Here is a 9,050-nt window from a genome sequence, read left to right as displayed (position 1 = left end):
CTTGTTTGTAAGTATCTGTTGGGGTTGGAGGTGTACTTCAGTGGTAGAGTGCTTGACAGGCATATTTGAGGACCCGGGTTTGATGCCCAGCACCAAAAATACAAACACAAACAAAATAGCCTTTCAGAGCTCTGAATTTTGCAGTTGAGGAGACAGGATCACCGTCTGGATTATTCCCATTTCTTGGAAGAGGAAATAAGTCTGGAGGCATTCAGGGATTTGTACAATGTTATGTAGAGGGGCTGGGGATTTAGCTCAGCGGCAAAGCGCCTACCTGGCAAGCGCAAGGTTATGAGTTCAGTTCCCGGTACCGGAGAAAAATAATGTTATGTAGAATCCAAATCTCTTCTTTCCTACCAGCTTTAGATTATCTTAAAGTAAAATGAGTATAAATTTCCAAGAGGATGTAAACTAATTCAAGCAATTATTTTAACATGAATACATGATAATACATTCAGCAGTTTGATTCCATGGCAAGAAATCTTTTATTTTTGGCTTCCTAACTGTCTATTAAGTCTTTCTTTGTGTTTCTCAAAGTGGAATGTTGGAATTTCAGATTTTCTTTTTTGTTTAGATGTAGTCTTTCCTAAAACTCATCACAGTCCTAATTGTGGGTTTGGCTGAAAGGACCACTTTCATAAAAGGGGTATTTGTTGAAATTTAGCTGAATGTAGAGAGTGGCCCTCTTTCTATGACATGAGCAACAGGGACCTAATCTTGCCCAGCCCAAAAGGAGCAGTCTTCTGAAACGGAAACCTCACCCTGGTGTGCTTAGGTGTGACCAGACTAGGCTGTGATTTTTAAAGAAAATCGTCTAAATCAAAATATGGACCAATCTTTAAAAGAAGTGTGCTGGCACATTTCGGAGTGGCAGTGTACACTATTCTGTGCTTGCACGCCACCTGTTACTCAGTGGTAAATTACAGTATCCCAGCAAGATGCCTGACAAAGCTAGATGATCAATGACTTCGAACTGACTTGGAAAAAAAAATCAGCACTGCAAAAGAAACAGTGAACGAAAAGTCAGCCTGTACGTGGCTCATTTCGAGGTCCCTTCCTAACTCAGAGTTATTTAACCATGGTAGCACTTGTAGTTTGTAGTTTCGCTCAGTGTAGCCCTTCTGAATAAATATGTATATAAAGGAATTAGAAATAGGCCCACAAATAGTTTTGTGTATATTAGCATGGAACCAAAATAACTGAAAAGAAAGGAATAATTGAAATGCTAAAATCCCTTTTTAAGGATGCTGTAATATATCCAAGGGCCTTCTCACTGAGATACAGCTCCAGGCCTCTGTATTTTTAATTCTGAGTCAGGGTCTTCCTAAGTCACTAAACTACCCAGGGCAGGCTCAAACTTGCAAAACTTGTGGCTCAGCCTGCCAGAGTGCTGTGGTTACAGACACAAACCCGCACACCCGGCTTTCTTTGTTTTGTTTTTTTTTTTTTTTGAGACAGGGTCACATTACAGTGCAGTACAGGCTGGCCTTTTTAATCTCCAGCCTCAGTCTCCTGAGTGCTGGGGTTACAGGTGTGTGCCACCATGCCAGGTGAAGTCATTCTTTTTGATGTTGAATTGCAGTTTATCATTTAGAACCCTAAAATATATTTAAGCATTTCTCCTTATTGATGGATATATTGATGATTGCTGTTTTTTTCTATTAGAAATGTTTTAGTGACCGTACCTGGACATATGTTCTATCCATGCTTTTTAATTAGTTGAAACAGATGAAAATGCTTTGTAAGTGTGAAAAAGAAACAGATGCCTCTAGAAGCGGTGCTTTCACATTTCAGTTGAACTGCATTTCTCCATAGAGATTCCATGTCCTGTGTAGCTTGATCTTAGCCATCTGCATCCTTCTGTCTCTCTCTCTCTCTGGATGACTCTTCGGGTAAGAATTGTCCCGAAGTATCTGGGAGTCCCCTAGCCTGGGGAGTTAGTTACTTCAGTACAGACAAGTAAGTTTCTTGGACTATATACTTCCAGCCCAGAACTCTTGTCTTTAGCTCCAGACCTATTTTTCCATCTCTCACAGGCTTTTCCTGAGAATATGAAATCCAACATGTCCACAGACTTAGACATCTTTGGCTATTCCTTCTGCAGCATCTGTATCTAATGAGTCACTGTGTTCTATCAGTTTGATTTCCAAACTATTGCTTATATTTTCCATTTCCTTTACCATTGCTTTCATTTATGCTTTATAACCCAGTGCCATCCAATAAAATGATGTGAGTCTCATATGTAAAGTTTTTTTTTTGGTGTTGGTGATTGACCTCATTCATGAGAGGGAAGTGCTCTACCACTGAGCTTTATTCCTCAGGCCTTTTTATTTTTATTTTAAGAAAGGGTCTCAGTAAGTTGTCCAGGTTGGCCATAAACTTTTGAACTTCCTGCCTCAACCTCTCAAATGGTGGGATCACAGGCATGTACCACCATACGTGTTTCCAGATATGTAATTTAAATGTTCTAGTAGCCATATTAACATCAAAAGAAGTATCTGAAATTAATTTTAAATTTATTTGCCTCAATATATACAAAGTATTACCATTTCACTATGTAACTAATTATGATGACTAAAAGATTACTTTATGTTTGTATTACATCTTTTTCAACTTTGGCATATTTCTATTAAGACTAGTCATATTTTGAATCATTTGCCTCCTCACTGCTCCTTGGTGTTTATGTTACTGTGCTACCCACAGCTCAATTGTCCCTATTCAGGAGACAAGAGTTAGTAAGGAATCAGGTTTATTCAAGGGATGGAATCTTGACAAAATAGAGGGGGTATTTTAAAGTTCCCTCATGGAGCGGGCTGGTCCAGGAACACATAAAAGGGAGAAAAAGGGAGAACAGAGTAGGAAAGCTGTGAGCTAAGTTAGATCTTCATTGTCCAAGGTGATGTCTCCTTCATCTGGCAGAACATCACAGTGGATCTTGATCTCCTGTAGCTAATCACTGGATTTCCTTAAAACAGATGCACTGCTTTTCTGCCAGTTGAACATCATAGCAATTTACACAGCAGAAGACTAGGTGTTCTATGTTCTATAAATCTAAAACATTTCAGAATCAGCAAACATCATAACCATTTAGGTAGGGTCGTATGTTCATACGTATGTGTGTACATATGTAGGTTTTGTGAGACAAGGTCTACTGTCATCCAGGCTGGCCTTGAACTCGCTATGCAGGTCAGGCTGACCTCAGTCTCAGGATCCTCCTGCCTCACCCCCCATGCTGGGATTATATGAGCCATGGCACCCAGCTGGGGCTCCTCTTTAGAATGCTGAGCAAAAGGAAGGGGCCAATAAACCTTGCAAAAAAAAAAAATATGAGGGAGGTGAGGGGCAACGGGAAGGGGGAAACAAAAGTACCTCCAAGGACAACTTCCTAAAGGAGCTGCCCCATTACTTTCACCATTGTTCACACTTTTCAAGTCAACTCTATGTCAGGTGCTCTGGGATGCACCAGTGACAAGTTAGACACAGTTGCTGCCCTGGAGTCAGCATTGTCATGTGACTGTGAGCTCCTTAGGGACCTGGAACATGAATCCCTTGAGCCGAGTCCCCTTTTTCCCAACCTTATGGTTTCCAATCAGACAGTGATGACAAACCTTTATTGTTGCTTAGGTGCTGTGCTTGATGCACTCATTGATCTTTACTGCAATATACGAGTTAAATATCACCAAAACTCCTTCCAAAGATATCAGTTGAGTGTGGTGGCACAAGCCTGTAATCCCAGCACTCTGGGAGGCTAAGGCAGGAGGATGGCAAATTGGGAGTCAAGTCAGGGCAATTAGTGAGAATGTCTCAAAAGAAAATATTAAAAAAAGGCTGGGAATATCAGCTCAGGGCAGAGGCTCTGAGTATAATTCCTAGTACCATCCAAAAGAAAAAGAAAAAAAGGCTGTTGAGTCTAGACGAGGTACAAGCACAAAGGGAGCCAGCTCAAAGCACTCTCCTTGCAGAGCAGCCGGGACTTTGTTATCCCGCTGGCCTGTGTTTCCAGATCAATGCCATTGACCTTGCTGTAACCTTTGCCTGTGATGTTCTTCTTCCCTCTCTTCTTTGCATTTATTTGATGAATAAATGTAAAAGGAAAGAACACCTTTTTTCTTCTCTGTTCTTACACTGACATATAATTCTTCTGAGACTAGATGTGTGTGTGTGTGTGTGTGTGTGTGTGTGTGTGTGTGTGTTCTCACATGTTAAGCAATCTCTGGACACCAACTGGATCCTCTACTTCAGTTCAGTTCTGACACTCCCTGGAGAGTGTCCAATCCCAGGTTGAGCACTTGATCCCCGAAGCCAGCCTGTACTTCAGAAGCCCATCATCCAAGCAATAGGCTGTCACCCATCCTTCTGATCAAATGCCTATGGCAAGGGTTCCCGGGGAGCCATCCTTGGGTTTGACAGTGCGTTAAGAAGGCCCAGATAACTCAGTGAATCCCTTACCCGAAGTCACCAGTACCAAAGACACAGATGAAAACCAGATGAATAGGGCAAGGTATGGGGGTGGGAACACAGAGCTTCCTGGCCCTCTCTGGGAACTGCCACATATTCAGCAACAGTGACCTGGAAGCACATCACACTTTCTTGTTCAGAGGTTTCATTTTCCCTTTATGGTTCTAAGGCTTGAACCGAGATCTTCCACATGTTAGGCAAGGTCTCTGCCACTGAGCTATAGCCCCAACCCTTGCTAAATTGCACAGGCTGGCTTCCAACAAGCCCCCCTTCTGCTTCAGCCTCCTGAGCACTGGGATTACAGGCTTGCACCACCACACCCAAGCTAAGGATTCATAGTAAATAACAATACACACTACTACCACTCCAGAAAGGCTAAAGGTTTTGGGAGCCTTGTGACAGGAACCAGGGACAAAGATCAAATATATTATACTACCTATGCCTACACCATTGTCATTCATAGATCAGTTTAAATCTACTGTATCTCTCTGTAGCTTTTGCAAACATTTTTATGCACACCCCTCCCACCCCTTAGTGGGTAGCCTCGTTCCCTTCCACACCCAGCAGAGTTCATCCCATTTTCTGTCCCTGGGGTCCCCAGAGCCATATTGTAGTTACACACAGATTGTTATTGATGTTTGTTTAAATATTAGGGCCTTCCACTCTGAGCTCCACGAGGTTGGGATTAAGTCTGTTTTTGTTTTAATTTACTGTCTGAAAGTGTATTTGTATGCCTAGCCTAGGGAAAAAAGAACAGAGATTATTTAAAACATTTTCATTTTGTCTTTCCCCACTGAGTTTCTTCTAGAAGTCACTACTTCAGTGATTTTAGTTTTCCTTTGTTGGATGTCAGAAAATGATACTCCCAGTCTTACTGGCATGCTGAGTACTTTGAACTAAGAGCTTTAGAAAGTTTTCAGAAGCAGCCTCAGAACCAAGGTCTCTCTCACCTTCTCCCCCTCCTGTCTCTGGCTTCTTTCTCTTAGTGCCCTTTCTCTGAAGTTTCCTTATCTGTCTGAAGATAGACCCTCCCCAGATTGTTCCTAGTCCTTCTTATCAATGAGGGAAGATAGCCTGTACACTAGTAGGCACCTACAGCACATCCAGACAGGTGTCATAGACTCACCATTTTTCTGAGGGCTGCTCCAATGCCAAATCTCATTACCTGGGAGACTCTTTATTGCAATAATAAGATAACCTTTCTTCACTGTGTATCTCTGCCTTCACCCTCCCACAAGCCCCAACTCCCTATTTCTTTCTGTAGTTGAGGATGGTAGATAAACTTCAATCATCTGGTCTTTTTATTCCTTCTGCAGTTCTGGAGGTTAAACAAGGGCCTTCGCACTTTGCTACATAATTACATCTCCAGCCCTTTTTAAGTTTTTTAAAATTTGAGACAGGCAGGGTCTCCCTAAGTCACTAAGTTGCCTAGGTTGTGTCTGTGTTTGTGATTGATCTTCCTGTCTCCGCCTCAGGATGCTGGGATTATAGGCATGTGCCTCAGGTGGAGCTCACCTGATACTTCTTTCGGTCTCGTGCTTCTGAGCCCCTGTGCAGAGGTGTGTAATTAAAATACCTTTTTTTCCCTCCTGCTAATCTGTCTACTGTTTGTTTAATAAACTCAACTGTCAAAGTTCAGAGGAGCTGGACATGGATGGTCACCCCCATAATCGCAGCACTCTGGGAGGCTGAGGCAAGAGGATCATTAGTTTGAGCCCAACTTGGCCAGTTTAACAAGAGTTTGTCACAAAACAAAAAATGTAACAAGGGTTGGGGATATAGTTCAGTGAGAAGGCCCTGGAACTGATCTTCTGTACTTAAAAAGAAAATAAAAGCTTTAGGGGGTAGAAAGTTTCCCCTTTCTAATACCTTTATAGGATTAGATGACTGACAATATTTAAACTATAAGAAGAGGCAATGGAAATACCTATAACTGTCAAAGGATCCTCTGTTAAAGGTTAAAGGTGGTTTCAGGCTTTGCGGATGACAAAGAAGCTGCTGCCTGTCTCTGCAAAATATACCCTGGCTCAGCTGGGGATTTAGCTCAGTGGCATAGCACCTGCCTGGCAAGCACAAGGTCGTGAGTTCAATTCCCGGTACTGTAAAAAACAAAACAAAACAAAAAATCCCAAAAAACATAAAAACAAAATATACCCTGGCTATAGAGAACTGTTCACAGGAAGCCTGTATGTAGGCTCCTTGGGATGAAGATCTTGTCAAGGGGTTGTATCCCAGACTCTACTAGAATTACCTATTGCTCTGGAAACCCAGAAGAGTTCTGAACTTAGGTTACAGCTAAAACATTACCTTTAGGTGCTACCAATTCATTGTTAGTGGTGAATTTAGCTTCACATTCACCTTTGCTGAGCAACTATTCCCTTGTGCTACATTTCATATAAACATGTAAAATACTTAAGAGAACAATTTGCCTCATAGTACCTCAAAAACACTTCATAGCCACCTCTACTTGCACAAAGCAATTTTAACAATTACCCTCTTTACTCAGTTTACCGGCACCTCAGGATGAAGTTTCCCTGAGCGTGAATTATGTGGGCAATTGTGGGTAGTAAATTCTATAAAGTGAACCATTACTGCGTTATTCTTCTAGGATGTGGGAGAGGCGAAGAGTGGGAGAAGTACAAGACAGCACAGAAGTCATCAAAACTGTTCGTAGGTTAAATAAACCAAGGGTTTGTTCTTTTCTTCTTTCTCCACAAGATGAATGAAGAAAAACATTCATTGTTTAGCAAGCTCTGGTAGGGATATGTTTTTATTTGAAGTTGATCATTTAGTACTTTCAACCCTGGCAGCGCGTGTCATGGCTCCTGTATTATTCTTGTAACAAAGTACTTTGGCTACATGCTCAACTGTGTGCTACTCGAGGTGCTCTTAGGTCTCAGGAAGGGCAGATGTTGTACCCCACAGGTGTTCTAAGGCGGGGGCCATACCTTCTTGTAGGTGCCAGGGATATAACAGCAAACACAACAAAGAGAAAACCGCTGCTCACATGAAGCTCATATGGAGCGCTCATGTGTGGCTGTGTACACAGATGGTATCAAATAAAGCATAAAATGTATGGAGTGCCACAAGGAAATCAGTGCTATGTGGCCACATACAACAAAGTAAGGGGAGCAGAGGTGATCTGTAAGTACTAATTAGAGTTCTGTGGGTGGGACGGCATTGTAAGAGAGCCTGGGACAAATTCTTCAGTATAAATTACACTGACCTTTGAGACTGATGGTATAGGCACAAGAGACTGATGTCTTCCTCACTTTTAGGAGGTATTTTTTTCTCTCCAGTTCTCTATGTCAGTCGTTTTCTTTTTTGTTTCATCTTTTCTTTTCCTATTGTTCACCTTTACTTACGAGGTATTTGAACAATAGGATAGAAAGAATTCCACTTACTAGAACCTAAAACCTGTCATTGCTGTGAACCTCAGCTTGTTCATCTGTACAGTGGGTATTGAAAATTGTCCTACTCTATTTTGTGTTACTATAACAGAATACTAGAGGCTTGGGAACTTATAAAGAAGATAAATTTGTTTTTTCATAGTGCTAGAAAAGCTGAGGAGTTTAGGTTGAAGGACTGCATCTTGTAAAAGCCCTCTGGCTGCATCATCCTTTGTCTGAAAGCAAAAGCCGAAAAAGACCACAGTGAGAGCAAGAGATTACACTTGTAGATTCAACCCTTTTACAGTTGGCGTTAATCCATCCGTGAGGGTTGGGGCCTTAGGTTCTCAACACGTCTCCTTAGGCCCTACCTCCTAACACTGTTGCACATGAGATTGTTTCCAAAACATGCTTTTTGGGGGCACAAACCACGGCAAGCATATCTTGTAGTGTTGTGAGTAGTAGAGATGAAATATGCTTGCAAAATGTCAATTCAGCACACTGAGCTCTCTATGGACGACAGAGGGCTTTATTGATACCATTTTAGGGACGGACGGGATGTGAACTCCATACATGGATTTCCTTTCCCAGCCAGATTCTGCTCTTCTCTACTAAATCTTTTGTGTTATCTCAGTAAAATATCAAGACTCCTGACACCAACGACAAGAAGCATGTTACGTGCCGAGCACATTTTGAGATAGTAATCTGCTTCATCTTTCCGTGACCCTGTGAGAAAGGCACCTTATCATCTCCAGGTAGGGAGACAGATACGCGAGAGACACTTTATAGAGAGGACTCTCAAGACTGCAGGAGCCCAGTCCGGTGCAGGTCAGGGGGAAGCACCTGAGGATCCAGGTCAGGTGTCCCTCCTCTCTCACAGGCCTCAAACTGGAGCTGCAGCATCTTGTCTTGAGACCTGTTATTTCCTCGACAGGGGCAGGCTGCTCCTTCCCTTCTGTCTGTAAAACACGTGGTTTGCAGTCGGGGGAAGTGGTGACCCCCTTCCCACTTGCGAACGTCAGTGGAACTTCCGACCCCGAAAAAACGAGTTAGATCTTCAGCCTTGGTCAATTAAGCTTTTACAAAGAGGGGCGGGGCCTACAGGGGGCGGGACGCTGCGGGGGGCGTACGGGATCCTGCGAGCCGCGGATTGGCTGGGGCGGGTGTCCGTCGCCTTTCCCTCCGTCCCACCTCCGGGCGGCC

The 9,050-nt window shown here is 42.7% G+C and overlaps 1 long non-coding RNA gene across 1 annotated transcript; it reads right to left on the bottom strand.

The window, feature by feature from the left end:
• Positions 1 to 8,356: 8,356 nt before the first annotated feature.
• On the bottom strand, positions 8,357 to 9,044 carry LOC102018312. Its single transcript, XR_261433.1, has 2 exons — positions 8,691 to 9,044; positions 8,357 to 8,573 (listed from the first exon to the last, which is right to left on the bottom strand). It is a non-coding gene; the product is annotated as an uncharacterized LOC102018312 (long non-coding RNA).
• Between the last annotated feature and the right edge of the window lie 6 nt (positions 9,045 to 9,050).

Source organism: Chinchilla lanigera, unplaced genomic scaffold (assembly GCF_000276665.1).
Source record: "Chinchilla lanigera isolate Chin_1 unplaced genomic scaffold, ChiLan1.0 scaffold00029, whole genome shotgun sequence".
Lineage (NCBI taxonomy): Eukaryota > Metazoa > Chordata > Mammalia > Rodentia > Chinchillidae > Chinchilla > Chinchilla lanigera.
The sequence above is the reverse complement of the archived record's forward strand: the minus strand, read 5'-3'. Positions and strand labels throughout refer to the sequence as shown.